At 37.6% G+C, this 26,989-nt stretch overlaps 1 protein-coding gene and 1 long non-coding RNA gene across 4 annotated transcripts in view; one reads left to right on the top strand and one right to left on the bottom strand.

The window, feature by feature from the left end:
* Positions 1-26,989, top strand: part of Cadm2 (cell adhesion molecule 2) — a 949,182-nt gene that overhangs the window by 689,740 nt on the left and 232,453 nt on the right. The window lies entirely within an intron of this gene.
* LOC110329619 lies at positions 9,295-20,404 on the bottom strand. Its single transcript, XR_002380927.1, has 3 exons — positions 20,231-20,404; positions 18,508-18,657; positions 9,295-9,584 (listed from the first exon to the last, which is right to left on the bottom strand). It is a non-coding gene; the product is annotated as an uncharacterized LOC110329619 (long non-coding RNA).

Genomic DNA, 26,989 nt, shown 5'->3' with positions numbered 1-26,989 from the left:
CAAAAACGAAAAACCAACCAACCGAAAAACCCCTTGCTTTTGAAACGTCATACATTTTCAATCAAAATACAGATACACAGTATGATATGCATGTTATAATTTTTAATTTTTTTTCAATTTTCATTGTTCACCTTCATGCATGCATTTTGAATAATGAATAGTCGTAATGGAAATATTTTGGAAAATTGCTGATAACCTTTAGATAAAACTGAACAAAAATAAACATTTTAAATGCAATAAAATATTTGTAGAGGAATGACAGAGAACACGTTAGGTTATTGGGACATATTCACAAGAACCACTTTTTTTTTCCCCAAAAATAACTTGACGTTTTCTAGATGTATCATTCTGCAATGAACTAAGGAATGGATTTTTATCTTTCCTAGGAAAATTTTCTCAGAAATCAGAAAGCATTGCTAGAATTTCTCCCATTTCTTCCTATGTTGAACCAAAAATGTCACAAATCAAAACATGATTTTCTTTGTCTTACCAAAAGAAATAGTAAATACACTGGGACGTTTTAAGCTGGTGTAATATTGTATTTTCTGTTGTGTGTATAAAATATATTGACAAAGAGTTTGTGTGCCTCAGACACTTTTAGAAGCAGACAGAAGCAAAGAGAATGAAGGTTTGGTTAATAGGCTCACTCTTAAACCATTTACTTGTTGTGTGATAAAACTTTCTCTGGGGAGATGTAACCATTCCAGCTAGGGAAACTATGACAGACCCAAGTATGGATACCACCTAATTCCAGTTTGCTGAACAAATGGGTTTTACTGGTGTTACTTATAGGAATATGGAACAGGGGTTACCTGCATGAATACAAATGATTCAAAGACAGCAGCATCACACATGCCTACATCAGCACAGGTACCCACAACTGAGCAACTGGAGCACAGTGAACAGCCTGCGTGAAGCTCAACAACGGAAGAACATTCTCTCTAGGTGTCTCAATTGGTCTAGTTGTTTCGATCTCAGGAGTCTTTGAGTCTTTTCTCCCTTGAGACTCTTCTCTGTAGTTCAGCTTCTCTCTATTGGAAGAGGACTCTCAGCACTTCTTGCTCACTCTGTCAGGGAAAGTCCTAGGAAATTTGGTCAGTTTCAGGGACTGCTTGAAGCTGGGGTGGATTGGTTACCTTCCAGGTTAAGGAGTTTTCTGTGGGACAGACATTTCAATCTTGGAGAAAACAATTAGGCAGCATTACCACACAGCCACGTGTAAGATTAAATGTTGATAACTTAGCTGCGCTCTAACATGTGTGTGTACACATACTCAGCCAGGAAGTGCCGATCAGTCCTTCAGTAAAACGCACTAGTGTGATATTTAAATTATATCAAAAAATGCCATGTGATGTAGATGAAAGTGAAAACAGGAAAACTAATGTTTAATGAGCCTGGCCAGCCATACTGATAATCTGCATAGTCAAATCAAATCTATTCTTCAAAGGTACATCCAATTGACTAGTTTTATAAAGTTTATAATCACTGCAAATCTTAATACTATGTCCATTTCATTGAAGCCATTGCATTTATCCTAGTTTTATAAGCTTTTGCCACTGAATAGTATTTTCACATTACTATTGTCTTCTCTGGTTTTATAAATATTGAAATTAGTATTGTATAGATTTGTAATTCAGATATTAAAGATATATGAATCAAGAAGTTTTCATTGACAGTCAACATGTTTTCCTATCCATGTTGTAGCAATATAGTCAAGAAGTGTAGTATTGTCTTCAAAATGACTTCATTACTCTCCATCAGGTTCATGCAATTTGCATTTCATATTTGCTGATAATATTTGTTGATACCTACATATCTTTGTATCTTTCAAATTCAGGACTATCAAATAGATCTGATGCTACACTCATTGCCTTTGTGTTTTACAAGAGCACAAGAGATTGATCTTCTATTATTTCAGTTTCATGCAATCTGATAAAATAAGTGCATTCACTGACATGCAAAGCGAATGATGCTCTCCTTTATGAGAAAACTATGCTCCAACACACAGTTGCTATTCAGATAAATCCATCCAAGGATACATGCTATTAGGTACTAAATTACCTTTAAAATAATTCAGTAATATAAAAAGTAGATGATTTTTATTAAAAGATTTTTAGAGCCAAAGAAGAAATATACACTTAGTACAAGAAACCATTTCTAACATGAATTCACTGATCTAGAAAATTACTTTAATGCACATATCAATATCCGTGCCAGATGCTTCTATTTCAGCAATTAAAAAGTCGCTAAATCCCCTTCTTGTGTGTATAATGAAAATCCACAAGCATTTTGTAGGGTAAAATTATACTTCTTTTTTCATTGTAACTACCCAGTACAATAAAATTATAGATAATAAAAAGCTGAAACTGGGGAGAATAAATCATATCTTATGCTTAACCTGACCTTCGTATATTGAGAAAAAGTAGTGATTGATAAATGACAGAAGAGTTTTAGAAGACATGTAACTTTAGTGTGAAAAACTAGGGTATCCAAGTCATAAGGAAATGTGAAAAGGCCTAGACGGGAGAGAGAGCAGGAAACAGAAAGAGAGAGACAGAAGAAGGCGGGAAGATTCTATTTATAATTGAAATGTACATGACTGAAATCAAATTATCTTTTTAATTTAAATATAATTTTAGAATTCTGTATCTGTAGTATTGTTTGTTATCAATAACATTCAGCATACGGTGAACTTTAGAAAAATAATTCAATATAAAATAAGATCAATATAACTATCTCCTCTGCAACTAGCTGTTTATATTTCAGCTTATTACTTATAAATATGTTGTTGACGAACAAAATGTATACAAAGAAGTTACTATTGCTATTCAATGTAACTAAATATAATTTATGCACTAGAGAACTCTTATGTTTTGAAAGGATAGTAGCATGTCTCTCATAAAATAATTGATTTCTCATAACTGCCAGATGTCAGAATTTAATCCTAAATTTTCTTTTCATTTCCCAGCTACACGATTATCACTGTATAGCCAAAGGTTTCCAAAAGGGAAAGGAAAATTCACTTTTATACAACTTTAGTTTTATATGATTACAGGCACATAATAGGTCTTTGACATGTCAGAAAGTTGTACTAAGTAATATGAATTTTTGAAGATAATCTATGAGTCACAATTTATAGAAGAATTTTAATACAAAAATCTGGCTGCTCTGGCCAGGGATCATCACATCCAATGACCTATGTGTCTGTGATCCAGCTGGAATGCAAACATGCCCCATACCTGTAATTCCTTTTGCTGGAATACAGATATGCCTATTATATATACCCTCAAGATGAAATTAGCTTGGAGAAAGAAGCAGCCGCGTTTGAAAGTGATATCCAATTGAAGGGCAGACAGAGTGATGAATTGGAGAAAGACTTGACAGAATTTGTCAGATATAGAATATGCTAAACTCTCACAAGAACAGCCCAGGAAAGAGAAGCTATTTAAGAGCAATGCGCAGAGAAAGTCACTCAGTTGGGAGTCAGTACCAGTGTAGTTCAGTGAAGTTGAGTTTGCTCGTGAGTTCACGTAGTTCAGGGTAAGTCAGCAGAGGCAGGTGAGTCCAGAGACTGAGAAGAGGCCAGAAGATTAGAAAAAAATTCCAGAGTTAGTTTGAACTCAAGCAGAGCAATTCAGTCAGAAGCTGAGAGAATCTGAAAGGAATTGGTCATCGTGGAGAAGAGTTTGAGCCAGAACAGCTAAGTTGAACCAGCCAGCCAGAGGTCAGAAAGAACTGAAAAGGGTGAGCTTATTCAGCAGTAATTCTCAGAAGCTGAAGTGTTGTAGGAGTATATTAGATTGTTGGTGGCTAGAAGTGCCTAGCCCTAGACCTAAGGATAGTTAGTACAGAGAGAGAAGCGCTCGGGCTCTGCTCAACCCATGCATTTGTACAGCTTGGCTATGGCACTCATCTCATTCGTTCATCTGAGGAAATAAAAGTGGCATTTACAACAATTTAACCCATTCTGGACTTTACTTCCTGTACTGGATAGTTTTGTGTCAACTTGACACAGCTGGAGTTATCACAGAGAAAGGAGCTTCAGTTGGGGATAAGCCTCCATGAGATCCAGCTGTGGGGCAATTTCTCAATTAGTGATCAAGGGGGAGAGGCCCCTTCTGGGTGGTGCCATCTCTGGGCTGGTAGTCTTGGACTCTATAAGAGAGCAGGCTGAGCAAGCCAGGAGAGGCAAGACAGTAAAGAACATCCCTCCATGGCCTCTGCATCAGCTCCTGCTTCCTGACCTGCTTGAGTTCCAGTTCTGACTTCTTTCAGTGATGAACAGCAATGAGGAAGTGTAAGCTGAATAAACCCTTTCCTCCCCAACTTGCTTCTTGGTCATGATGTTTTGTCCAGGAATAGAAACCCTGACTAAGACACTTCCTCTACTATCAAAAATGTTATATATTTTCTACTCATATTTTCTTTAAAACATCTCAAATTCATTATTTGTTTCTTTTTTGTCATGTTTATGCAAATGTATCATTTTATATTTCAAAATGATCATTTTTATAAATACATTATGTATACAGTTTTTCTTATGACACTCTAATATTATCTATTGATCCTGAGTATATTTGAACACTTTAGCTCATGTTGAGTTGGTATTTCTTGCACCTTTCCCTATAATCTTTTGCTGTTATTTTTTGCTATTTTTCCTAATATGCCTAGATTCAAGCAAATTCCATTTGTAAAGAGTTTTCCCACGTTATATATCTTTCAGAAGAAGTTCATTATCTCAATTTTCACTAAGTTCTCTCAAATTGAAAGAAGTTACGGAAAAGCTTCTTAAGTATATCAGGTTATTACAGAAACAGCTCTGTGCCATTAGAGATGGCCTCCAATCTTCCTGATGCAAGCTGCAGACTGAAAGATGAAGTCATGGCTATCGCACTCCCTTATTTTCATATGCATTGTTGAGGGAGGTGTATATAAAGAGATGCCATTATTTTACTACCTGACTGTAAAATTCTGTACTGATATCTGCATGAGAGCAAAGAAAGGTGATACCCATACAGATGTGTCTGATTTTCCTTTTGCCTGAAATAGTGGTAACGAAGAGAATTTTGAAAAGGTTCACTGAAGAAAAAATAAGAGCATAGTCATTAGTGCATTCACAGTACTTTGGCATTTTAAATTTTCTTATATTTTTTCCTGAGAAATGTTGACATGTTGGTACGCGTATATATATATATATATATACTGTTCAAAATATGAATAGTCATTGATTTTAAAGATGCTTTCGCTGTTTATAGCGAGTTACTTCTGTGGCTATGCTAAATTGTAACTGGATCCTATTCTTTCCCTTAAGGTTATTTTGATCCCTTCTATCGTTTTTATTTTCCTGTCTTCCTATCAGATGGGAGGCTTTCAAATGCTTTGCAACAATCCATTAATCATATATTTTATTCATATATAAATCACAATGAACTGTTGGATATCAGCAGTGGACAAAGAAATATGCCCCAGTGTCAAGGAATGCCTGGGTAGTGAGGCAGAAGTGGGTAGATGGGTGGGGGAGTACCCTCATAGGAGCAAGGTAAGGGGGGAATAGATTAGGGATTGGCAGAGGGGAAACCGGGTAATGGGATAACATTTGAAATGTAAATAAATATTTTTTTGCTTTGCCTTTTTTATTTTATTATTTATTAAACAATTTTTATTAGATATTTTCTTCATTTACATTTCAAATGCTACCCTGAAAGTCCTCTATACCACCCCCGCCCTGCTCCCCAACCCATTCACTCCCACTTCCTGGCCCTGGCATTCCCCTGTACTGGGTCATATGATCTTCGCAATACCAAGGGCCTCTCCTCCCATTGATGGCAGACTAGGCCGTCTTCTGCTACATATGCTGCTAGAGACACGAGCTCAGTGGGTACTGGTTAGTACATATTGTTCCTCCTATAGGGGTACAGAACCCTTCAGCTCCTTGGGTACTTTCTCTAGCTCCTCCATTGGGGGCCCTGTGTTCCATCCAATAGATGACTGTGAACATCCACTTCTGTATTTGCCAGGCACTGGCATAGCTTCACAGGAGACACCTATATCAGGGTTATGTCAGCAAAATCTTACTGGCATATGCAATAGTGTCCACATTTGGTGACCGATTATGGTCTGGATCCTTGGTGGGGCAGTCTCTGGATGGTCCATCCTTCCGTCTCAACTCCAGACTTTGTCTCTGTAACTCCTTCCATGGGTATTTTGTTCCCCATTCTAAGGAGGAATGAAGTATCCACACTTTGGTCTTCCTTCTTCTTGATTTTCATGTGTTTTGCAAATTGTATCTTGGGTATTCTAAGTCTCTGGGCTAACATCCGCATATCAGTGAGTGCATATCATGTGAGTTCTTTTGTGATTGGGTTACCTCACTCAAGATGATATCCTCCAGATCCTTTTTTTAAAAAAAAAAAAAATTAAAAAGAAATTTGGTCACCTTATATACCAAATCATTGACATAAGCTCAAAGCTAATGTCAATGAATGTAAGAGCCAGGGTTCCTGCCCATTCACAGCAAGATATGTTGTATATATCCCCCACATTTAACACTTGTTCACCTTGACTGAATAAACGAATGATACACTGAAAAAAGAAGAAAAAGAAAAGAAAAGAAATCCACTTTGTCAAGTGCCTGGGATGAGGCTCGCTTACTTGCAGCACAAGAGGGCTAGGATCTTTAACCTTGGTTATCTTTAACCTTGGTTATTCTTTGTGAAGAACGAGGGAGATCTATACAGAGACCTCTGGGTCTTTGAGAACACCTGCATAGAGGATTAGCTGTGCAGGTAGAACTGACACTAAATGAGTGCAGCAGCATCCTCCTGGATTCTAGAGATAAAGGGTAGGGAGGCGAGAAAGAAAGTGAGAATTCCTTCCCTCTGCTCCCTGTCTGCCACTTATGGTGTAAGCCCTGCTCCTCTGTCAAGCTTTGCCTGTTGCCATAGCCTGACAGTTCGGACTCTGGGTTACAGAAGAAATTTATCCTTTTTCAAGTGGTTTATTTGGTACATTGTCACAAATAAAGTATTTCAAAACAATACAAGTGCTTAGCAAATCTTAAATTTAATCGACATTAAATTTGAGTATAAAATTTTATTCTCACCTAGATATCACATATAAAATCATTTTAAGTGTGATAGTCAAGATGCTTGAACAGTTTTGTGGTTGTAAGTTTTATGGGTCACCCTTTTGGTCACAGGGAGAATAACATTTTTTTTTTTTTAATTTATTGATACTACTGTGCCATCAGTGCAAGAACTACTGCAGTCTGCAATCCTGTCAGTGGTGTGTGTTTTTATATGATCTCTAATTGGTAAAGCTACACTAAGCAATAGTCATGCCTTGCCTCATTCTCCACAAGTGCTAATCTGACCAGCTTCTCGTTGCTCTGTATTTATTGGTTGGATGCCTTACAGATAAGGTTTCTTTCTTAGGTGGACCAAAAATCAAATATTAGTTGCACATTCGTAGAATCATTCACCAATGGGGAGCTGAAGATTAGTTTTCTTTCTTTACTGTTAGATTTGCTTCGTTGTTTATTTGGTTAATTTACAAATGAGAATAGTAAGTGCAACTTACAATATTTGGACTGGTATTACATGTGTAAGTCGTGCTCTTAAGTGCTGAGCCATCTCTCCAGCCCCACACATTCATATCCTATTTAGTGATATCAGCATCATTTGTCTGGAATATTCTTGGCAAGATTATTCTTGACAATTTCCTGCTCAATTTGTCCTTCATTGGACCGTATTAGTCTGCTGTTTTTCAGCTATATAAATTATTATTATTATGAAGTAACTTTTCTTTACTAAATGTGAATTGTTTATTACACTAGTAATTAGACATAAAGCAAATTATTCATTTACCGTCTATAATCTACTCTAATTTTGTCTTGTATACTATTTTTATTATCTATGAACAAGTTCATGAGCTAGTTGAGGACCTACTGTTAATAATTGTATTTTATTTATTACTTAATATTATATTCAGAAAGTCCCTCACATAGTTTCCTATATAAAGAATTGCATACATAATGAAAGATCCTCTATTTCTAAGGGGATTTTTCCTCATTATTTTATAATTATGAATATGATTATGAATAACATATTTTACTGAAAAAACAAAATAGCATCAACTTGATTCTTCATTTAACCAAAGAGTGATGTTTGCTAATAATACTCTCGTGGAAATTAAACCTGTGTTGTACTTCTATGTCATAGCTAGGGTTTCTGGCATTCTGGTCTGGAATTTCTATCTCTACTAAAAATCATCAGTGATCTCCATGTGGTCTTTGAAAGTTTACAATTAAGTTTCTGGCAATTAGAATGCAGAGAAGGAAAACTACAAGAATTTTGGCATTCAAAAATTGTAGGAGTGAGCATCTTTTCTCCACACTTTTCACAAACGTTAGGCGCCTAACACGTGGCAGATACTGCCAGCAATTCTTAGGCACTTCTGCTGTGTTCCTTTGCTCAAACCACATGCCCTTTCCAATGTAATCATGGAAACGAATGAAAACCAGGCTCCTGTCCAGTAGACACTTACTGAAGTTTTGGAATTGATTGAACACTGTTAATGTTGTTCTAGAGCACTGTTAGTTTTAACCTTATTAAAATAGCTTCTACTAATGATCATACTGCAATTGCGAGCTTGGGAATATGGCTATTTCTTTGCTTTTGAATTAAATATGCCTGACTCGTGGTAGTTATGCAACAGAGAGTGTTAGAAGTAATGAAGATTTAACAAACACAAATTTGTTGAAGTTGGTTTGATTCCCTATGTCACCTATTTGCTCTTTGTTAACAGAATACGTATCAAGAGTCCTGTTATGAGTTTCAGAGTCTTTGAAACACACCCAACCTCTTCTAGATACTTTTCTTTCCCATAAGTTAGCTGTGGGTTAGAGGAGAAATCTTGCTGCGGGAAACAGAATTTTCACAAACAGTACTTGAATATGGATGATTAGCACAAATCTTGTACAATCATTGAACATTCTGTTTACCAGTATAGTTGAGAGGAAGAAAAGGGGGGGAGAGATGAGGAATGGCCAAATTTAATGAGTTAAATTTATTCCTCAGAAAATATGTTTAATTTCAACTGACTACAAATACCATTTAGTAACGGGAGATGACTAAAATTTATTTCTAAAAAAATTCCAGATTTACAAAGTTCTGGGTCTAATACTGTTACATTAATGAAGTGTACATAAAGTCGTGATATATTCACTACAAATGAATGGTTAGGCACATTTTTTTCAATTTTATGAAAAAATACCATAAGTAAACTGTTTTTTATTTTATATACTCAAATTTTTGTTTTATTTGTTTATATTTTGAAACCAGTACTGTATTCAAAGATTGGCTTTATAAAGCTTGGATAAGTGCTATCAAAAAAGGACATAAATTATACATACTTGGTAAATGAAGTAGCAAATGCACAAATATAAACCATTAAAGATGGCTTAATAGTCAATCCAAACCACTGATGACCACTATTTATGGAAAAGAGTGTACCCTACTTTCTCATCGACCATTCTGTTTCTCATTTGGCATGCATCCAAATTTCTGCTGTGTCAACATTTGCTCCTGGGAGAAAATGAAGGGAAAAAGGTCCATAAGGTTCCTATTGGCCCAGACAGTAGAAACATCTGCTGGATTCACAAGCAGCTTGCTAGCCCAAGTCTACAGGGACATTTGATGCTTATCGACGCTGCCATATGAGTCAATATTTCCTGTGCTCCGAGGCTATACAGTCTAATTTTAAAAAGGCAAGGTTGTACATTACATGTCAAGAATTCATTTATTAAATAAGTATTATGTGTTTAAAACAACTGCCATGACATTATGGTTCGTGAGCTTAATAAATAGCGAAATTCCAATTCTGAATAAACAGTTTATTATCTAGTTAATGATATTATTCTGATTACTGATTGATCCTGTGATTTTGTAAATGTGCTTGTGGAGTTTACTCTTAAATATCATTAGTTAACCATCGTTTATTTTGTCAAAAATATATGTACCACTTTTTCCATTAATTCATAAATGTGCTATTTATCTATATCCAAGTACTGTTTGAGAAAATTCTGTGTTACCTGCAGCAAGATTTCTCCACTAACCCACAGCTAAGTTATGGGAGTGAAAACTGTCTGGAATAAGTAGAGTGTGTTCCTATGACCCCAAAATTTATAATGGATCCATAAGATACATTTTCTATAATTGATGGTTTTATGAAACTGTAGGATACATTTCCATAAAATCTACTACCTTTTAGTAGACTTCTTTGATATTAGCTGGCAGATGTTTTCGATAGTGAAATCTGATATTATAGTAACAAAAATAAGATTCACCATTTATCACCATTTCTGAGCTTTAATTATTTAAATTTATTTATTTATTGTATTTGTGTCTATATGTTGTGACCCAGGCATGAACAGGGATGCACATTTGCTTGCCCTTGCATGCACATGTGCAGGCAAGAGGTATATGTTATGTGTTTTCTAACATAATCCATATTAGTTTTTGAGACAGGATCTTTCACTCAGCTCTGGAGTTTGCCTATTTAGCTAAGCTATCTGGCCAGTGATACCTTGCCTTTCTCCCTCCTGGTGTTCCTGGGCTGCATCACTAGACACATCTTTTATGTCATGCTGTGGAACTGAACTCGGGAACTCTGACTTACTTGACAAGCATTTTACTCGCTGGGCATCTCCCCAGGCAATTATTGATTTTTAACACACAGAGTTGGTCATTTTCTGCGAGAGTCTTTTGCCTATCATGCTTCTGCCCACTAGGACCCCTTTCAGATCATTCTAAACATCCCATTCAGTTACTGCAATTGGAAAATGCATCTTTTTCAATACTTTATTTAATTTTTAAGAAGCAACTAGAAGATATTTGAAAATATATAGGATGCATTTTTAAAAAGTTATCATCGAGGACACTATATAGTTTATTTTTGAAAATTATAAACAGGAGAAAATTAGAAACAGTAAGATGGACCTTTTATTAGATTTTACTTTAAAATGTGTTTTTACTGGTTCTTTGAGAATTTTATACATTTTGATAATTTTTCACCCACTCAAATCCTCCTCTCTCTGCTCCTTCTCCCTACCCACCAGACTACTTGATTTTATTTTAAATGCAAGTCTGAATGACACTGCCCAGGTATTCTTAGATTTGTATGGTCCACTTACCAGGACTATACTCATATAGAAAAACGACTCTTACCGACCTACCTACTATCAGTTGGTGAAAACTCGTTTCCTAGTAGTGAGACTTCATGCAGACCTCCCCACTGTGATGTGATCCAGTCTGGCTTGACCTTGTGGAGGTCTTGTGCCTGTTGTTTCAACTATGATTTCATATGTGCAGATTGCTGGTTATGTCAAGAAGACATTGTTTCCTTGCTGTTAACTATGACTTCTGTCTCTTCCACTTCTTCTGCCATCTCTTCTGCAATGATGCCTGAACCTTTCAGGGGCATGTAGTGCTTACATTCTTTTGGGGCTGATCATTCAGCAATCTCCTATTCTCTATACCTTGGGCATTTATAACTGTCTGTATTAATTACCATTTCTTGCAAATAAGACATGTTCTAATTAAGGTGGAGATAGGTATTGTGCATGGATAAAACACCAAGTCATTAGGAGTTCATTTAATACCATATGAGTTTTACAGAATAATAGCTGATGGTTTTCCTCTAGGAATTAAAATGTGTCTAAGCATGGGTTTCTGTAATGGTGCTGAATTGGTTTCTAAGCATGGGTTTCTGTAATGGTGCTGAATTGGTTTCATCCAATCAGAAAGAAGTTGACTCCTATGATGTTTGTACCTTAATTGAACAAAAGGACTTGTCTTCTTAGGACATTGTTTATTGTAGATCACAAGGCTTACACCTTGATAAGATTGAAGACTGTTTTTCAACTCTGGTAGCTCAAATAGCAACCATTGCACTGCCCAAGCTAGTCAAGTGCTCCAGTTTCCAAGTACTGCCAGTCTACTGTTTCAATGTTTCAGAGTCCAGTGTGTGGTATCCTCAGGAACGGGGTCTGCTGGTTTGTTGTTTTGTTTGTTCATTTGTTCTGAGAAGGGCCACTCTATGAATCTCTTCCTATCCTAGAAACTGCATGTAGTCCTGACTGTCCTTGAACTCGCAGAGATAAGCAACTCTACCTGAAGATTAACCACTGCTAGTAGCCTATAGTATGTGTTTAGGGCAGGATGTATGGTACTTTAATACCAAATATCTTTAAAGGAAGTAACCAATTTCTGACATCGGGATTTTTATTTGTTTTTGTGTGCTGTCTAGTACGGGCATTATCATCTGGTTATAGTCGGACTACATTTGAACTTTTCAGTCTGTGTTCATCAGAAGAATTTCCTTGAGAGAGATTTCTATAGATGAAATTTAGTTGAAATTATTGTAATATAGATTTTCTAATGCATTAACTTGTAAAACTTACATGTTTTAATTTGATAAGTGTAAGCTAGTGTTCTATTGCTGTGAAGAGACAGCATGTCCAAGATAACTCTTATAAGGGACAGTGTTTAACTGGAGACTTGCTTAGAGTTTTAGAAATTTATTCCATAATTGTTGTGAGAAAAAGACAGGCATGATGTTATAGCAGTAGCTGAGAACTTTACATTCTGAACTTCAGAGAGATCACAGACACAAACAAGCACACACACACACACACACACACACACACACACACACACTGGGAGTGGGGCAGATGGAAAGGGAGGGAGAGGGAAGGTTGAGCAAGAGGAAGAGGGAGAGACTGAAACTGGACTGGCATGGACTTTGGAAGCCCAAAGCCCACTCTCAGAACACAACTTCTCCACTAAGACCACACCTCCTTCACTAAGACCCTTCCTATTCCACCATGACCACACCTACTTCCACATAGACCACACTTACTCCTACAAGACCACATTTCCTAATTTTCCCCACAGTTCCACTCCCTGGCCACTAAGCATTTAATAGATGCTACGAGGGACATTTTCATTCTAACCACCACAACTTTAATGAATATGGCCTTGCAATTTAGAGACAAACACAAATCTACTATCTATGGATCAATAAGGCATGTAATTTTAAAAAAAAGTCCTCTGTTTTTTAGCAGGTTAGATGTGGAATTCACATTTGTTTTCCAAACATATTTAGATCTTATCTGACAAAGAAGAAAAGCAAGACAAATCAGAACAATGCTGTGTGTGAATAAAAATTTTTATTAAGTTTAGAAAAAGCAATGTTTCTGCTAGTAAACTATGGAGACGTTGAAGGTTTTTTGTTGTTGTTGCTGTTTGATTTCTCTTCTCTCTCTCTCTCTCTCTCTCTCTCTCTCTCTCTCTCTCTCTCTCTCTCTCTCTCTCTCTCTCTGATATAAACTTCAGTGTCCATTGGGCTCATAATAAACATCAGGCCAATTCTTGGCTTCATACTTAGAGCAATGGCCAGGGAATACATCAACCTTATCTACCACTAGGGTCACCTAAAACTTAAGGCTGTTAATAAATCATGGATTTCAATAAGCCATGAGCTGTGCTGATTCTCTGAAATGTTTTTAAATGTGTTCAGCTTTGCCTCACCCCAAAGTAGACTGGTTCGGCACCCAATAGGGCTGGATTGCCTCAGCTATTCATCATCAGCCATCAACAGCCCCCTGGAAGCCTCCTACTTCCTGTAGGTTTTATATTTCACTTATTAAATCATACAGCCTGGTTTAATGATCCATTTTCTGGTAAAACTGCTAATTAATCCTGACATTACTTTTCAATAAACGATGTCCACAATGACATTTGGGAACTTAATGCAATACTTCAAAACCATCTTGGTTTTTAGTCAGGTTTGATACGACACACAGCTATGAATTTCTGAGTGCAAAGTAAGGGACAGAGTCAGCTGGGACTGCTTTCCTTCCAGTCCTACTGTTTGTCAGTCTTAAATCCATGCCTTTTGTCTCCCATTTAACTATTACTCTCTAGAATTCAACTTTTAAACTTAAAGAGTCAGAAGGTTGCCAAATATCTTAAATTTTAGTAAGATCTATTTCATTAATTAACTTATAAACACTTCACTCTGTTATAATTACCTAACCAAACAAAGATGCAATAATAAACATGAATGCAGGCATTGGTATTCCTTAGCTTTTTTTTTTTTTTAATCATCAAAAGTATAATTCCTGAAGCTGTTTTTTCTGGACGATTCTATACAAAGTATCAACCTTCACTTTAATATTTTCCAACATCAGTTTGCACTTGCTCTAGCAGGGTACTGTTCCCCTGGATCTAATATGGCACTACAAAGGGCTTGTACATCAAAGCATGTAAACATGGACAAGATGGGCAAAATCAGCATTAATGAAATCTTTGTGCATTCAGAAATGATCAAACAGCGGAAAACACATCCCATTAGCCACTGTGTTACTACACATTTTTTTCAAACAAGAGATTGTTCCCCAGGGAATATTCTGTTGATTCATATGTTCCTGCATATTGATCTCCACTTTAAATAATTAAAGTGATATCATCTTTTTTTTTCTGATATTTTCTTTATTTACATTTCAAATGCTATCCCGAAATTTCCCTATACCCTTCCCCAGCCCCTGTTCCCCTACCCACCCACTCCCACTTCTTGGCCCTGGCCTTCCCCTGTGCTGGGGCATACAAAATTTGCAAGACCAAGGGGCCTCTCTTAGCAATGATGGCCAAATAGACAATCTTCTGCTACATATGCAGCTAGAAACACGAGCTCAGGGGGTACTGGTTAGTTCATATTGTCCCACCAACTGGGTTGCATCTCCCTTCAGTTCCTTGGGTACTTTCTCTATCTCCTCCATTGGGGGCCCTGGGCTCCATCCAGCCACAAGAGGCCACTATATCAGGGTCCCTTCAGCAGAATCTTGCTGGCATGTACATTAGTATCTGGGTTTGGTGGTTGATGATGGGATGGATCCCCGAGTGGGGCAGTCTCTGGAGAGTCCATCCTTTCATCTTAGCTCTAAATTTTGTCTCTGTACTTATATCCTTTCATGGGTATTTTGTTCCTTATCCTAAGGAGGAATAAAGTATCCACACGATGGTCTTCCTTCTTGGGTTTCTTGTGTTTTCAAAAATTTATCTTGGGCATTCTAAGTTTCTGGGCTAATATCTGCTTATTAGTAAGTGCAAATCTAGTGACTTCTTTTATGATTGGGTTACGACTCTAAGGATGATATCCTACAGATAGATCCATCCATTTGCCCAAGAACTTCATAAATTCATTGTTTTTAATAGCTGAGTAGTACTCCATTGTGTAAATGTACCACAGTTTCTGTATCCATTCCTCTCTTGAGGGACATCTGGGTTCTTTCCATCTCTGGCTATTATAAATAAGGCTGCTATGAACATAGTGGAGCATGTGTCCTTACTGCTTGTGGACGTTGTACATCGTGGTGCGGAGCCTAGTGCGCACCACGATGTACAACGTCCACAAGCAGTGCTTCCAGTTTCTCTCCATTTACTTTGATGTTGGCTACTGGCTTGATGTAGATTGCTTTTATTATGTTTAGGTAGGGGCCTTGAACTCCTAATCTTTCCAAGACTTTTATCATGAAGAGGTGTTGGATTTTGTCAAATGCTTTCTCAGCATCTAACTAGATGATCATGTGGTTTTTGTCTTTGAGTTTGTAGTGGATTATGTTGATGGATTTCCTTGTATTAAACCATCCCTGCATCCCTGGGATGAAGCCTACTTGGTCATGATGGATGATCATTTTAATGTGTTCTTGGATTTGGTTTGCGAGGATTCTATTGAGTATTTTTGCATCAATATTCATAAGGGATATTGGTCTGAAGTTCTTTCTTTGTTGGATCTTTCTGTGGTTTAGGTATCAGAGTAATTGTGGTTTCATAGAATGAATTGTGTAGAGTTCCTTCTGTTTCTATTGTGTGGAATACTTTGAGGAGAATTGGAATTAGGTCTTCTTTGAAAGTCTGATAGAATTCTGCAGGAAACCCATCTGGTCATGGGCTTTTTTTTTGGTTGCGAGACTATTGATGACTACTTCTATTTCTTTAGAGGAAATGGGACTGTTTAGATTGTTAATCTGATCCTGATCTAACTTTGGTACCTGGTATCTGTCTAGGAATTTCTCCATTTCATCCAGGATTTCCAGTTTTGTTGAGTATAGCCTTTTGTAGTAGGATCTGATGATGTTTTGGATTTCCTCAGGATCTGTTGTTATGTCTCCCTTTTCGTTTCTGATTTTGTTAATTAAAATACTGTCTCTGTGCCCTCTACTTATTCTGGCTAAGGGTTTATNTATCTTGTTGATTTTCTCAAAGAACCAGCTCCTGATTTGGTTGATTCTTTGAATAGTTCTGTTTCCACTTGGTTGATTTCAACCCTATGTTTGATTATTTCCTGCCTTCTACTCCTGGGAGTCCAGCTCTCTCCTGAGTCTCAGTGGTCAGATTACTCTCTGCAGGGAAGCTCTCCTCTAGTAGGGAATGTGCACAGAGGGCCTCCTTGCTGAAGATGTAGGCCCAAAACAGGGCTTGTCCCAGTAGATATGTTGCCTCTGCAGTTTATTCACTCACTTGCACTGACTAGCCACCTAGGGACCCTGACACAATATGACTCTCTAACCTGCTCTGGCAGACAGAGCCCTCACAGGTGGCCACCTTTCCTCTGGCAAGGAAGGTGCCCAAATTTCTGGAGCCCAAAACAGGGTCTGTCCCGTAATTTAGGGTTCTTCTGTCTGTCCCAAAGCTGTGTAGCTCCTGAGGTCCACACCCTCACCAGTTCAGACTGGAGCCTAGGTGAACTGGAGCAAAGATGGTTCTCCTGCCAGCTCAGGCCCTGAGACTGCTCTGGGCGACACCCCTCCTTGGGCAGGAAAGGTGCCAGATGACCGGAGCCAGAAACATGATCTTTCTCAGAAGCTGTATTGCTTCTGTAGGCTGCCCTCTCCCCAGCAGTGCACCAGAGCAAAGATGGCTCTCCTACTGGCTCAGGCCTTGAGACCCCTTGGGCAGACACCCCTCCTCAGACAGGAAAGGTGCCTGATGACTGGAGCCAGAAATGGGATCTTTCTCAGAAGCTGTGTCCAAGTGATATCATCTTAATACAGTGTTTATGTGTTTAGAATTGTGTGTGTGCCCATATTTATAAGACAAATTTATTTGCATGTCATGGAATGAGAGTTAAAGTATATGTATAATTTCTTAATTGATAATTTTTAATCAATAATTTTCCACCAATAATTTATGCCAGTTACTATCTTGAGGACTAAAATTTTATATTTATGTTATATTATTCAAAGGATGAATTATTTGTAGAGTTATATGATAAAGAGAAAAAAATCAAAAATCTTTTTGCTATTTTCTAATTTTTATTTTTAGGAAAATATTATTCATCTGCATGGCTATTATGTTTAACCACTAGGAGGAAGATTCTGAACAAAGAAAACTCTTTTTAAACATAAAATTAAAATAACTATCTTCCTTTCTCCCTAATAACTGATGCAGTGTTTAAAACAACTGACAGAATGGTTCAGTCAATGAAGGTGGTTACATTTTTTTGTTGTTTAAATCTTTTATTCCCCCAAACCCTAAAGCTTAAACTCAATCCCTGGAAGCCACATGGCAGGAGGACAAAACTCACTCCACCAAGTTGTGCTGGGCCTTCATACTTCAAGCACATCCACTCCCCAAATGTATTGCAAATAAATAAAAATGGGCAATGAAATGAAGATTCATCATTGTTAGTAACAAAAAAACAACAACAAACAACAACAAAAAAACCCCTAAAATGTCCATGGCATTTAGAGTGAAAATGAGTCTTTGTTTCTCTATCAAATGGGAGGGAATGTGGGCATACGAGAGAGAATATGTTTTAGTAAAAGTGCAAGTCAATAAACAGATCTAAGCACTTACCAGAAAGTAATCAACCATATAAATCAAAACAACAACGACAACAACAACAAACAAATGAAGACTTGTCACCTTTACAAACGTTTAAATAAGGTTTAAACCTGTATAATTCAACAAGTTCTTGGCATTATGTTCAATTTGAACATTGATTCGTGCGCTCCATCAAGTGCTTTGATACAGAGTTAATATTAAGCAGAAAAAAAAAAAATGCTTTCTGGGAACGTAAGTGAGAATGGGAAGTCACATGCCTTCTCTTGCTAGCTTCCTATTGCATACAAGTAGCTTCCAGAATAAAGGTGAGATCCTTTTACCAGGAAAAGGCCCCTGTGGTCTGGCTTAGCCATCCTTCTGGCTCACCTTGGACCATCCCCAGCTTCCTCTCATTGGGCATCAATCTCAATGGGTTTTGTTTCCCTTGGTTGTGAGTCTTTCCTTTCAGTTCTTTCAACTGCCAGCAGTGCTTTGGCTCTGATCTAGAGATTTTTACTTATAGCTGTTGGTGGAACAGTACTGGCTCTGCACCATCCTTGCCCTAAGGCTATTTTCAAATTGCTGGCTTTTTCTTGAAAGCAGATAATAGTTGAAATGTTACCATTTCTCAGCTGGATACTTCTTTTAGTATTTGTCTTTTCAGTTTTGCTGCTTCCTCTTCATTGACAGTTCTGAATGGACAACTGTCATTTCTAGGTGATCTATTCAAGTCATGTCCATGGGAGGTACACTCTCACCATTAAGCATATATCTGACAAATAAATTCATGTAATTGAAGAACATTTTATTGTAAAACTCCACTTAAATAGTAAATATATGTTCAGAAAACACTGCATTATAACTATAGTTTAGTGCTTAATATGAATTGAAATTATCCATTAAATCATGTAATATAGGTTTTTTTTATTATTTTATTTTCACAATTTAAAATTTACAGAAATATTGTTCAAAAGAAAATATAAAGGCTCCTTCGAACATAAGTAGATATATTGATTGCTTAGTGAAATTATTTATATTTAGTACAGGGAATAATAAAAACAGTATCAATAGAGAGACAATGTTAATATTACATCATATTTTTCAGAAATGTGTAAAATATATGACAATTCTAAAGAAAAATAACTCCTGTATAGATGCTAAGTTAAATCAATAACTAGTACTTAAAATTCAGGCTATAATTCATTAAATCTAATAAACCTTGTTTTCTGTTTAAAATTGAGGCTAAAACAACAACATCAGATTAAAAACCTAGTATATTTGTATTTGTAATTTGCCCCATTGTCTTTATCTCATTTTGCTAAGATATATTTTATGGATATGTATATTAGTTGTACATTATAAATTAATATTTTAATTTAATTGTTTACCTGTACTTTAGATTTTATATCTCTTCTAAAAATATAACTAGCAGTGCAGATTTCTGTTGTATTTGATACTTAATTATATTAAATTTATTTTTTTAATACATGAGCCTTCCCAGACTTACCTTATCAAATATGTACGCAACCTTTCTATTCTTTTAGAATCTGATTGTTTTCAGCCAACGAAATGCAAATTTAAATGATTATAACACACCCATTTTTTCCCTTCAGTGGAAAATTGACTTTATTAGACATAACTTTAAAAAAAGAATAGTAAAAAAGCCGGGCGTGGTGGTGCACGCCTTTAATCCCAGCACTCGGGAGGCAGAGGCAGGCGGATTTCTGAGTTCAAGGCCAGCCTGGTCTACAAAGTGAGTTCCAGGACAGCCAGGGCTACACAGAGAAACCCTGTCTCAAAAAAACCAAAAAAAAAAAAAAAAAGTAAATATTTAAATAGTCAAATGGTATTAAAATATAGGTTAATGAACTATACTTTATATAAGAACAGAAAACATTTATATAATAAGTTTCTTAGAGATCTATAAATACTCCCTAAAAATTATAATTAAGAATATATGGATTTAGTGATAATACTGAATAATGAAATTAATAAAACAGACTTGAAAAAGTTTTTATGTAGACAGAACAACTTTTCTGTGAATTCGCTGAAGTTATAGTTTATAGGATCACCTAGTCAGATGGATACTTTGGAGATGTGGTTTTTTTAAGTCCAAAAGTTTGCCGTGTATGAATGACCTAGAAAACTCATCCCACATTCCGGAAAAGAGAAAGACAGGGAGTTTCTACAGGAGAGTTATGGTTCTGTGCCCCAGGAGCTGCGGGTGCCACTGTAAATCTGAAAGAGCCTTTTGTCACAGATCAGAGCCAGCAAGGGGTGAGGTCCAAGCTTCGGGTGTGCTGCAGCTTCTGCTCTCTGGGTTGGTATCAGAGTGTGATGCTCACAATGGATACCGTGAACCCCAGGATCTGGTCTACAGGATTGTAACTTCCGAAGCTGCCAGTTTGGCACTGTTTTGCTTCGATATAAGGACGAGAAAGCCTCTCCAACCTTTCTTGGCCTTGCAAGACCCACTGGCCGCCAGCTTTGTCTCTTCCCGGCTTCGGTCTGGCAGTTGTAATGGAACATGGGTCTCCAATGAGCATCCGGTCTCTATGGAAACTGGCAGGCAGCAAGGTCTGATGGCCATGCTCCACAGTGCCTGGGATGAGGGATGGCACAGAAGGTGGAGACCAGGTGTTATATTCTAAATGGAAAGTTGAATGCAGGGGGTAAAAATGAAGTAGACTCAAAGAAAAATAAAGTTATTTGGTACAGCCAATAGATTTTAGGAATTGTCTGAAATCTAGAATCTAGAAAACAAAACAGAAAAGAGAAAAACAAGATGACAAGTAAAAATCTCTCTAAGTTTGTGGAAGAGAGCATTACACCAAAAGGAAAACCAATTTGCACTTAGTTATCAGTCTTAATTTTTCCTCCAATTTCCTGTCTCCCATGTCCACTGTGGTTCCCTTGGGGATTGTAAACCTGCCTTCCTGACATTTGTCTTCTAATAGGCTTTCGTATGCAATGTGCTTCAGTCCACACAACTACTGAGCCACAACTTTCACATTAGAAGGTTGTTTCGAATGCCTTTGGTAATTTAGTGGAAGTAATAACACACTGTGTGTGCACTTAGATGTATTTTTAGCCTCTAATTTAGACGACACGAATGATCTTGAACTTTGTAAGATGCGCATTCTTTATTTAAATACACCCCGAACTAGTTGAGAGAAGAGACAATAGAGGTAGAGCGAGCTGAAAAAAAAAACATGAAGCAAAAAGTCAAACCAGAGTAGATCTACATTGCACATCATTGTAAAATGCACAGCCTACTTCTTTCTGGTGTTTGCTGGCTTCATAGCTCACAACAATTAGCATATTTTACATATACTGATCCACTTGGCATTTGTGCTTTTTGCAACCTCAACACAAGGAATATGCTTTGCATTTAATTATGTTTCTGAGAGAAATGAAAATATTGTTTAAACAAAGTGAAAAATTATTTTGTGTCATTTAATTACGGTGACAGTACCATTTCGGAATCAGATAACTTTACAGATAAATTTAGCAGATATAGGGACGTGTAACCATACTTTCAAATGAAAGGGTTAAATTACAGGCCATTGTATAACTGAAGGTTTTGACAGTTTTTTTTTTTTTTAAATTGAAAAGTTGCACATTCCCATATTCTCTTGTCTTCTTTTGTTTTCCATAATTATTTTTTAAGTTTGGACATTTCTTGCAAAGAGTCTTCCTTATATTTGGGAAGGGAAATATAATGAGAAATCCTAAATTACTGTTAATTATTTGCCCCCAGAATTTGATCATACATCCTTAAAAATCACTGACTGACTTATTCCCTCTCAGCGGTAGAAAGCCCAGCCTGAATTTGTCTGTCTAGGACTGTCTCAGGTGGCTCTAGCTCTCCGAGAGGAAGTAGTCATGCACAGAGCATACTGGTGCGCTTCTGTGGTCTACACTTAATCTCTAGCTCAGGAAGAGTTGGAGAAAAGCCTGGTTTCCACTCAGGCATTGACGAGATAGAAAAGCTGGAAATGTGCTGTTTGTAGGAGTACAGACATGTTTGGTGATCAGTGTTAAAGCATGCATCTTTTTTTTCTGCCTACTCTATTAACTCCACTCCTGTATTTTCTTCATGCTTCTTTGTTCTCATGGTCCATAACAGCCTCAAAATCTAGTTACTGTGTCCATTATTTAAGAACTGGCTACTTTGTGTCCTATGTTATTATGTGCTACTTATTTTTGTGGCTTGATAGTAACAGAAAGGACAAAACCTGGGACCATGGGACAATTTTTAAATAACTCAGGTCAATAGGAGAGAAGGCTCTGTTTATTTCCCCTTTAGCTTGATGGTCCTTTATAACAGATGGAAACACTAGAGAAATTTAAACAACAACAACAAAACAACAACAACAACAACAACAACAACAGCAAAAGCTTATGGTCTGCTATGTCAAGATATGAAGGAAATGTAACATTTTAGTATCTGAATTATTCCTTTTGAGTTCCTCTCTTAGCTAGGCATTAGCAAATTGTATTTGTAATCTAGTGAAAGTTTATAACCACAGATGGTAGGTTGACATAAGCTGGACAGTCTAGGAAAATCTAGCACTTCAACCTCATTAGACAAGGAGGAGAGGGCAATTGGAACCTGTTTCGAAATTTTTAATTAGTGTGGTGATGGGCGAAAGGAATCAACATCCAAGTGGAAAAGCTATGCAGTTGTAACTGGAGACATCAACGATGACTTTCAGTGGTGCGCTGTAAATATTTAACAACTTTCTCTGTAGGGAAAATTATCGGCCTGTAGTGTTTGCCAACTTCTATGGTGGAAATTTTCCCTCCGTGGTCAATTTCAAGCTACCAGCTTATGTCACTGAGTGCGGGTTAGTGAGAGTTACATCCCATGGAACCTCAGAAGCTGCACTGAGTCAGCTCACACTCGTTATCCTTAAAATGAATTTCAAATACATTTTCACTGGTTAAAAAGAGGTGTGAGGGATGGCATATGTCTTTAAAGTACTCAACTGCAAACTACACCCTTTTAAAATCATAGTTAAAGAAGCAGAGTTATAGTCAGTTTAGTTCGTAACCAGTCTACAACTAAGCAAAGAGTGCTTAAAAGACAAGAGGAAAGTTGAAAATCTTGCTTCGAGATCTTTATGGCTGCATGAGAGGGTGCGTGTTTTAAGATTTGCATGTTTCAGACCTGTAATCTTCAAGCTGAAGATGATGCCAAGATCACCATTGCAGATTAAATCATGAATTCACCAACTGCACTTAGTACTATGTCTAGCTCCACAATACAATGAGCATAAGCCATTAAGTTTCATGTATTTTCTGTATCTATTGGCAGGGTTTGATAGGTGGGGGGAAATAACAGAAAGAAAAGAAATGAAATTGGGGGATGAGACAAGAAAAAGGGAAAGAATGTCAAAATCAAAGTGATCCATTCATCCAAGAAAGTTGAAACATGCCTTTCATGTACTTAACGGTTAAGAAATGTTGTATAGTCTTTGCCCATTTTCTAGCATATGCATTTTGTATGATTTCCTCTCTATTATTTTCTGCCCCATTTTAGAGCTATAATAGTGTTCGATGTGTCTGTCCTCAGTCATTACTTCCTCAGCCATCCTTCACATGCCAGCCAGTGTGCTAAGAAAATACACTTAGTAGAGCAGAATATCTTTAGGAACAATTTCATTGATTCTTTTTTAAGACCAGTAGTGTCTGGTTTACCCTAGTTCTCTAGGCTATATAGTCTAGTTCTTAGTTACCAAATCAGTGTCAGGTGTGGGTTTCTTCTCATGGAGTAGGCCTTAGGTGAAATGAGTTATTGGTTGGTTCCCACAATAAGTCCTGTTCCACCATTGCCCTAGCATAGTATGCAAGTAGGAGAGACTGTCGGTCAAAGGTTTTGTGTATGGGATGGTGTTCATGTTTATCCTTCAGTAGACTACAAAGTACCCTCCCAGACCAGACAGACTAGAACATAAGGGCAAAGACTTCAAGTAGGCACCATCTTGTAGGCACAACCTAGGGCTGGAGAGATGGCTCAGCAGTTAAAAGCACTGAGTTCAAATCCCAGCAACCACATACATGGTGGCTCACAACCATTGTAATGAGATTTGACACCCTTTTCTGGTGCATCTGAAGACAGCTACAGTGTACTTAGATTATAATAATAAATAAATCTCCATGTTCAAAGTGTTGTGTGGATATTGTCTTCAGCAATACCCTCTCTCCCTCTGTAAGTATTCAGAGAACAACCTTTTGTCCTAGTACCAGTCTAGGTTGTTTGGGGATTTCCATGGGACTCCCTTGACCAACAACTCAGTCGATTATAACCTAGTCCCACTATTCATAATCTTGCCTTGGCTACAAGATACAGCCTGTTGAGAAATCTTTATCACCAATTACTTGGAGTCCTCATTAGGGTCACCTTCATTAATTCAAGTAGATTTTCACAACACTGCCCTGGAAATGCTTCCCCCAATTCCACCTCTCTCTCCCCACATTTTCTCCTTCCTCTCCATCTACCCTGCAGCTTGTTATACCCATTCACCCTAGTCTACCCTTTAAACCTATTAAATTTCCCCTTCTTAAGGCTATGCCTGAGTCCCCTCCCCCCAACAACTTTCCTGCTTACCAAACCTTTCTGAGTCTGTGGACTGTAGCTTTGTTATCGTTTACTTAAGGGCTAATATCCCCTTATACCTGAATATTTACCATATCTATCTTTCTGGGTCTTGGTTACCTAGCTCAGGAGAAATTTTTTTTCTTTTTTTAGTTTTATCCACTAGGTTGCAAATGTCATGATGGGATTTGGGGTTTTTTTGTTGTTGTTGTTTGTTTGTTTGCTTTTTAAAACATCTGAGTGCAGGACAATGGACTGTTCCAGGAAACTTGGTAAGGTTGAGCAGGTTCAGAGACCTCCGGCACCTAGGCACCCACTTGAGATGGTAGGCAGCTTCTTACTCCATACCAGATTCCTGACCTGGAGCAACTCCTGCACTTCCCACATAGAAAATACAACCTAGGGCTGGAGAGATGGCTCAGCGGTTAAGAGCACTGACTGCTCTTCTGAAGGTCCCGAGTTCAAATCCCAGCAACCACATGGTGGCTCACAACCATTGTAATGAGACTTGACACCCTGTTCTGGTGCATCTGAAGACAGCTAAAGTATACTTAGATGATAATAATAATAAATCCTTTTAAAAAAGGAAAAGAAAACACAACCGATAGTCATGTAGATGAGAACAGAGTTCCCCAAGCTAATAAGGTATCTAGAGACCCTGAGGGTTTAGCCAAAAAACTTCCCTTATGTTCCTTCCCACCAAAGTTATTTAATCTCTAGTCTACCCTGAGGAGGTGGGATGCACACATTTTCCATAATGATCAATCAATGAACAGTTTGAAACCAAGTCATCCTCAACCCACCACAGGCTTCCTCCATGACTCAGCTCCTCCAGGACTTCCAGTGAAGTCTGGATGTCTAGGAGTCTGAGAACCCCTGGCCTGCGTGCAACTCAGCCTATGAGCAACTCCTTTTCCAACTCCCCATGACCTAGTGGCTTCTCTGTCCAGGAGTCTTGGAACCCCCATCCTCAGGCTCCTCATTGCAGGCTATAAGAACTCCCTGGTGGAAAATGTACAGTCACTTATATATACTATCATCTCTTCTGCAAATAACAATACTTAGAGTTGTTCCATTTCAACTTTTATCCAGTTGATATTCTTCAGCTGTCTCAGTGCTCTACTTAAGAATTCAGGTACTATATTGAATAGATAGGGAGAGAGTAGACAACCTCCTCTTGTTCCTGATTTATTGGAATTGCTTGGAGTTTATTTCCATTTAATTTGATCTTGACTATAGGCTGGCTGTAAACTGTCTTTATTATGTTAGGTGTGTTCTTTGTATCCCTAATATCTACAGGACGTTTATCATGAATACCGTGTTGGTCTTTTGTTTCTTAGTTTCTATTTCCTCTGTGGATTTTTGGAGAGTGTGGGTTATGTTGCCTGTTTTCCTGGCCTGCTTAACTGGTGTGTTCACTTGGAATTCCTGCAAGGAGGGGGGGAGGAGAGGATACTTTAGGCTGGGATACTTGGATGAGTGGGGGGAAGATAGATTGGATCAGAAGGTTTTTGTGATTTCTTATAGATAGAGTTAGAAGAGGGAGACCTCAGCAGGTTTCCAGCTACAGAACTGGAGATGAGACTGGAAAGGATGCCTGTGAGGGGAATGTGGAGAGACCGGATTTCAGGAGCAGTAGGATGGCTGTGAGTCTGTCTTCAGCCTACAGGTTACCCTGTGAGGAGCAGCCCTTTGGTTAATGCTGTTGGGTGTCTGCTGGAGTTTCAGGGTAGGACACAGCCACAAGTTGGGGGAGTTAGAAGTTAGAAGTTGATGGTCTGTGAGATTCACAGTAGATGTAGCCTGGGTGGATGGAAGGCCATAGCTGATGTTCTGTTGAAGCCCTGGGTATGAGACTGGGAGATTGTGTCTGAAGGAATAGAGAAAAAGGAGAAAGTTTGTGAGCAATTTATTTGATTTTTCTGTCAGCCATAGCCGATGACTCCCTAATAATTAGTTTAGAGTTAAGTTAATATATACTAATACAACAAAAATTATAAATTCAGTACCAAGAGAAGAGTTAGTAAATTATGAACAGAAGTTTCCTGGAAGAATAGTTTGCTCCAAGTTAGTTGAGTAAATTGAAATCAGTGCTTACTAAACCAGGTTTCCTCTTCCTTTACACTATCCCCCCCCCCTCAGGTTTAAGGTTACCTTGGTTGTTCATTAGCAAATTTCTCTTCCTCTATCCGTTCGACAGATGTGGATGCATGAAAGACAAGGAAGTAGTATGTCTCACATCACATTCACATAATAAATGAACTCAGGATACGTAGCTCACTTCACCTGATTTTAAGTTTTCAAATTGAAGAAACTTCTTTGGGAAGATGTTCTGAGATTCGAAGGCAAAGTTGAGTCATGAGGGGTTAAAAAGAGAAAGGTCACAGTGACTCAGTATTCTATCCTGGTAAGGAGGAGAAGAAGAAGAAGAAGAAGAAGAAGAAGAAGAAGAAGAAGAAGAAGAAGAAGAAGAAGAAGAAGAAGAAGAAGAAGAAGAAGAAGA

Source organism: Mus pahari, chromosome 12 (genome assembly GCF_900095145.1).
Source record: "Mus pahari chromosome 12, PAHARI_EIJ_v1.1, whole genome shotgun sequence".
NCBI lineage: Eukaryota > Metazoa > Chordata > Mammalia > Rodentia > Muridae > Mus > Mus pahari.
Note: the sequence above shows the minus strand (reverse complement) of the source record. Positions and strands in the feature narration are given on the sequence as shown.